Below are 6,373 nucleotides of genomic sequence, written 5' to 3'. Positions count from 1 at the left end.
ACAATTAAACTCAATACTAACACAGAATGCTGATTTGTAATTTGATGTCTTGTCTTTGCTTATTTTAGTTTTCTATTATTGTAACAATGTTGTTTATCAGTATTTTACAATTTTTAAAAATATTTTTAAATTTTTTAATTACAGATGGCATACAATATTCTATTAGTTTCAGGTGTACAACATAGTAATTAGACATTTATATAACATATAAAATGATCACCCCGATAGATCTATTGAGTGCTTATTATATGGGTAGCATCGTGTTAAACTCTTTGCATACATAATCTCATTTAATCTTTATCATGAAGCCGTATTACAATTTAAATTTCACAAATACAGATATATAATTTGCCCCAAGTCTCCCTGCTAAGTGGCGAAGTCAGCATTTGAACTCAAATCAGTCTGATTCTACACCTTCTGCTCTTTCCATTAGCAGCCTGCCTCTACCTCAAATTTTTTCTTTTTTTAGGCGAGGCAACCCTTGGTTGACCTCACAGATTGCAAGGACCTTGTCAGCTTCCAATCCCTTATTTTTAATTTTTCATGCCGACAGCACCTGGTCTTCCTAGGTGGTCTCCCATCCAAATACTAACCAGGCCTGACCCTGCTTAGCTTCTGAGAGCAGACGGATTGGGCTTGTTCAGGGTAGCATGGCTGTAGACTCTACCTCAATTTTTTAAAAGAATTTTTGAAAGAAAAATGATACCTATATTGGAAACAAGAGACAGATGCCTTCACTGTAGTTGTTTAATGCTGAACATTCTCATTCTCTTATGTACCAACAAAACATTTGCTATCAAAATCTGTCTCTTCCTGGCTCCCACTCACTCTTCAACTCTCTGAGAGCTAGCTTCCACCCTCACCATTCCCCTGTACCTTCTGTTCATAAAGATACCCAGGAACTCCTTGGCAATCCACCGCACGTTTTCAGTCATTTTATTAGGCTTTTTTGCAGCACCATACTTAGCTGCCCATGCATGCATATGCAAAATTCTCCACCCTGAGTGCCTGCCATATCGTACTTGGATTTTCTCCTTGTATCACTAAGCCCTTCCTCTGTAGTCTCCCCGGATGGCCCCTGTTTCTATCCCTTCTCCAGTGCTAGAGGACTTTAGATCTCAGTGCTAACATTTCTTCTATTGTTTGTGTCTACTGTTTCTCTAATGTAATCTTGTCCATCGCTCTGGCTTTATATAGTTTCTAGCTGTGACGGAACAACTTCTGGAAGGGGATGCAGAGAGGAGGAGTAGGAGATATCACCTATGACGAGGAGAGCTGGGGGCATCTGCCTTTCACTGCATGCCCTCTATCCCCTCCGGAACTTAGCACCATGGATAAACATAACTTATTCAAATTAGCAAATAAAATGAATGTACATACAAATATATACACTCATCAGCTGAAGGCGGAAAACCACCAAATATTTATCTCCAACCCAAAATCCTTCTCTGAAGTTGAGATTTGTATATCCAACTTTCTCATCTGACACCTCTTCTTGGATGTCTCATAGGAATTTCAAACTAAACAGCCACAAAGTGAATTCTCAAGCTTCCCTCCAATCTTGTTCTCACTCCAATTTTTCTCATCTCAGTAAATGGCTCATCATTCCACCAAGTAATAAAACTGAGGATCATTCTTAACATTTCCTTCCACTTTATTCCCTGTACTCACTCTATTACCAAGTAAGTCATTACATACATCTAGAACACGAACCCACATGAGACTCAGGAGCTTGGACTGACTTGTACTACTGCAGTAGTCTCTTCTTGGGTCTCTCTGCTTCCACCAGGACCCTGGTCCATGTTTCCCTTCTTTCCAAACCATTTTCCATCTAACAGCTAAACTGTCTTCCATACAGGCAAACTTTATTTTGGGTCAGTGGGCAACCATAGTAAACACAACAGTTCTGGCACATGGTCTACGGGGCTGTGGCTGGCCTGCCTCTCTGGACTCTCCTGCTAGCCTAGGCATCCTGGCCACACTGGCTTCTCCCTCCTGTCTATAAACTTATCTCACTCTGTTCAAGACCCCAGCTGGCTTCAAATAAATTTCCTTTAATTTCAAAGTTGGCAAAAACTGGGCGGTCTGCCATCAGAAGATAAGTTCTTACTGATCTTAGAAAAATGACACTGCTAGAGCACAGAGGACAGACCAGGTTGACATCAGCAATCAAAGAGCTAAATAAACTTATTTATAAAACTCATAGCGTTTCATCAGAAATCATCTAACCTGTTTTAGGCAAGGAAGGGAGAATTAGCGTGGCAAAAGATTATACCATAAGACAGAGTTGTATATCCCCTACCCCCGGCTTTAATTTCTTATGACATGGTAATATCTGGCACTATATAGAAAACTCATAGTGGTATAATGCCAAAATGCAGCAAAATATTCAGCTACAAGTCTGGTTATTTTGAAACTTAACCTTTTGGATTGTTATAATGTTAAAACCTCTAAGTAGGTGTTAGCTTCCCTAGAGTATATTATTAGTATTGATTTTCCCTGTAAAAAAGAAAACAAAAGCCCCCAAACCAAACATTAAGTTATTATTGCTCCTGCCTGCTTTGCATTGTATACTAGATTTCATTGTTGTCTCCCACGCTCCCTGGATTACTTGGTTCACGCTAGCCATGGAAAGCTATCAAAAAACAGTTTCGTGCTTATACCAAAGAATTAAATCTGATCTTTAATATCTCATGTTTTGTCAGTAAGTCCACTGATAAGGGATTATTGGAAGCCAGTCACACCATTTGAAAATTACCTCTAGTCTCTCCTAAGGCCAATGACTCATTGCAAAACATTTTTGCATGTATGAATGTTTAGATTTGATCCATGAACAATACATTTTAGACTGGTTTAGAATTATTGGTAGCTTATTTTAAAGCAAAGGAAAAACAACTGGGCACAAGTTTGCTGACTTTAGGATAGTTTGTGAAAATATGGTAGATAGATGTTTTCATTTTCTTGTTGTTTTAAATACTGTACAGAGCTATTATTAATGCTTTTGAAAAACCTTAAAAATTGGCCCAAATACTGACATTAAGTGTATCAAACAACACAGTATCTTTGGTATATTAAACTCTTGCTCTTCATGCACCTGTAATTTCATTTTCTTCTCAAATATAAAACTTTGCTTTTGTTACAACTAAATTAAAATTCTTCAGTGCTAATTTGTTGTATATAAACAAAAGAATATACTTTGTTGGAGAAAAAATTCCTTTCTTGGAATGTGGTTGTAGTTATCCTCTTTCAGTTTTTAAAGTTTTTCTTTAAACAGGACACAACTTAAAATTTCCTTTGCATTGAGGTGTATGCAAAACATTGATGCAGTTCATCACAAAATGAAAGTTCGTATTTAGTGAGGCGATGCTTTATACTGTACTTTTCGGTGATTTTTTTGAAAAGTTACATTTAGATCTGTTCTAACGTTGTTCATCTTTAACAAAATGTTACAAATCTCATATAAAAAAAGAAAAAAGAAAACACAGTGATCAAAGTTGTCTTTCAGTTCACTGAGAAAGATCTATGGGTTAAAGCAGATTATGATAAGAGAACACACTTAAGAGTTGCCTTCAGAGCTAAGGGGTCACTGTGCAATTTCCCTTCTGTGGCTGCTGCACTCATGCCTCTGGACAGGAATAACTCAAATGTGTTGCACAAGGGGTCATCCAAATTTATCTATGGTCAAGAAGTTAGGGATAGAAATTGCAAACAGAAAAGAAAGGGTTCTTTCAAGCTATATACCTAAGACTTCTAATGTTTTCTCTTATGTACATGTTATATGTGCATGTATAAAAAAGTTTACATTAGAGAAAACATATTAAATGAGTCTCCAAGGCAGATACTTTGTTTTTCTTCATATACACATTAGCAAAGAATTAGTAGAAGGTTAAGTATAATTTTACTTCTATATTAGTTTTATTTGTAAACTAGAGAGCCTGATCACTATAGTAAATGAATCCAAAAAATATTAATGATCAGTTACACAATAAGACCTTTTTGTTCCCAAAAGACATCTCAGAAGCCTTGCCCTCAAACCCAAGGCCAAATGCATAGCCTTCTGTCTAAAAGTTCATTTTCCTACACAGTCCGATTCTCTCCATTGCTGGGCACTTTCACTTCTCTGGCTGCCCCAGGATGACTTGATTCCTGAGTCAGCCTTAATCTAAACGCACCTTGGTTCTAACTCAAATTTCTCCATTTTCGGCATCAATACATCCTTGTCATTTTGGGATTCTTTATCTCATTATGGTTTTCTTTTTGTTCACTTGTAAAACTGTCAGCAAGTAAAGATCTCTCACAGGCTGTTTCCTCATCTGTGAAATGGGACTCTAGCCTCAGCACTGTACAATCTCATGTGTACTACAAGAAACATACCACACGCAAATGCATTTCATTGAACATTTGAATAACTAAATGTTCATGACTGGCCTTCTTTCGACCCACCATGAGCACAGTCTCGTTTGATATGTCCCAAAGCATTCATAATGCTGACCACTGGCAGTAATTCACCAGACTTTAGCTTCCAATTTCTTCTTTTTGCTCAGCAAGGAAAACAGGTACCTCCGAAGGAGCTGGAGAGACAGATTTCAAGGTCCATGTTGTTTGTGATTATTCATAATTGACCTTACTGTCAGTTTCATTTTGCCTTCTCATTATTGTGACTCAGACCCCACTGTCTGCATCTCCTTGGAGTATGTGGTCTGTATGCTCGGTTGGGAAAGCTTTACCAAGATCCTTATTGCCTAGCTTACTCAGTATTCCCTTCTTCTAAACCTAACAGTAGATATATACCATAAAAAAAAGCAAAGCAAAATGATACCTACATTTAATCTTTAACTGTCTCAGATAATTCTATTTAGATTTACCACAGATTTAAGTCAAAGAGTTCAAGACTGGTCTATAGCACAAGTCATGGTAAAAACCTTAAAACTGATGTAATGGATTTTACACACATGCATATTTTAAACAAAATAAAAATAATTTTTTTCTATAATCCAAAATAAATATCTTCTAATTCCACATCTAAATGAGACTTTTTGATTCAAATCATGTGCCATCCACTTAAAGAGGATTCATAGTTAACATAAAAGTGTTTCCTATCATGCCTTCTAAATAGCATCAGAAGGCACCATTAAAATAGAATGGTTATTAATTGTTATTAATCTACATATGTATTCTTTAAGAGTAGATAGAAAAATAATTGATAAACTGGAATCTATACTTTTAATTTCCATTCTGTTGTAAATCCATATTACTGCCTTGAGAGCAACTTAAAGAAAGAAAGACAAACTCAAATGGTTATGCCAAGAATTTGACATAAATAAATAAACTCTCAGTCAACGATGTGCTTATCTAAAAAAACATAAAACCAGGAAGGGCCTAAATCTGAGAAAGAAAGAAGGCATCATTCTCATAATTCATTTGAGCAAAGTACTCTGAATCATGTGTTTGGCCCTTGTTCATGTATCCATCTATCTGTACTGTCCAACAAGGTAGCTAGCCCCTGGCCACATGGGGCTACTTAATATGTTAATTAAAATTAAATAGAATTTAGTTCCTCAGTCCCACTAGCCACATTTCAAAGTGCTCAATAACCATATGTAGTAAGCAGCTACCTCATTGGATAGTTCCGATATACAACATTTATATCTGCAGAAGCTTTATCAGGTAGAAATAACATAGATTAAAACAGCACTCTCTAAAAGGTTAATTTACAGATTTACTAATTGCCATTTACTTACTCAGTTTTTTAAGAGATGTAAAACTTGATAGATTATACACTGGTCTTTTTAGGTATGGTAACCATATGTCTTGGCTTTTCTACAACAATACCAATATTTCTTGTGTTTGTATTACTTGCAATAACATGAACTGGTTAACGGTAAAAGTAAATGCAACAAATTAAATTATTTTAGTAGGACTTTTTATGTAAACGAATAGACAGAACCCTTTCTCCCAAATTATGAGGCAAGACAAACAAAAACAACCCATGTATGTGAGAAATGCAGCCAAGAAATTGCTCCTGGAAGAGTCATTGCTTTTCTAAATGACTCTAGGCACCCATGTCTGTGTCTTGTCACTCACTGAACTCTAGGTAGGTGTGAGCTGGATGGAGTAGCTGAACTACCTCCCTGATGATACCTGTAGGGAAGAGAATAAACTCTCTGCACCACTACTAGGACTCCAACTCCTGACCATGGCTTTCTACTGCATCCAGGAGAGAATCCCTCAGGGGAGCTTGGGGTGAGAAGTGCTGTTTTGCTTCTTCATGCCTATGGGTCCAGTTTGTCCCCATGGTGGTGAGAAGACTACACAACCTGGCCAAGACATGCAAAGAGAACAATTTCAGTTTGACTCATGATGGCATACTACA

General features: G+C 36.9%; 1 protein-coding gene and 1 pseudogene across 1 annotated transcript in view; both read right to left on the bottom strand.

Annotated features, from left to right (window-relative positions):
* Positions 1-544: 544 nt before the first annotated feature.
* LOC120592751 (uncharacterized) lies at positions 545-662 on the bottom strand (annotated as a pseudogene).
* Positions 663-5,699: 5,037 nt separating this feature from the next.
* LOC120592711 (DNA repair-scaffolding protein-like) overlaps positions 5,700-6,373 on the bottom strand; it is a 318,688-nt gene continuing 318,014 nt past the window's right edge. Inside the window, exon 10 of the mRNA XM_039850433.1 lies at positions 5,700-6,317. The gene's annotated coding sequence lies outside the window, so the exon portion shown is untranslated. The remainder of the gene's footprint in view (positions 6,318-6,373) is intronic.

Source organism: Pteropus medius, unplaced genomic scaffold, assembly GCF_902729225.1.
Source record: "Pteropus medius unplaced genomic scaffold, Ma_sr-lr_union100, whole genome shotgun sequence".
Lineage (NCBI taxonomy): Eukaryota > Metazoa > Chordata > Mammalia > Chiroptera > Pteropodidae > Pteropus > Pteropus medius.
This window is presented reverse-complemented; position numbering and strand designations above follow the sequence as displayed.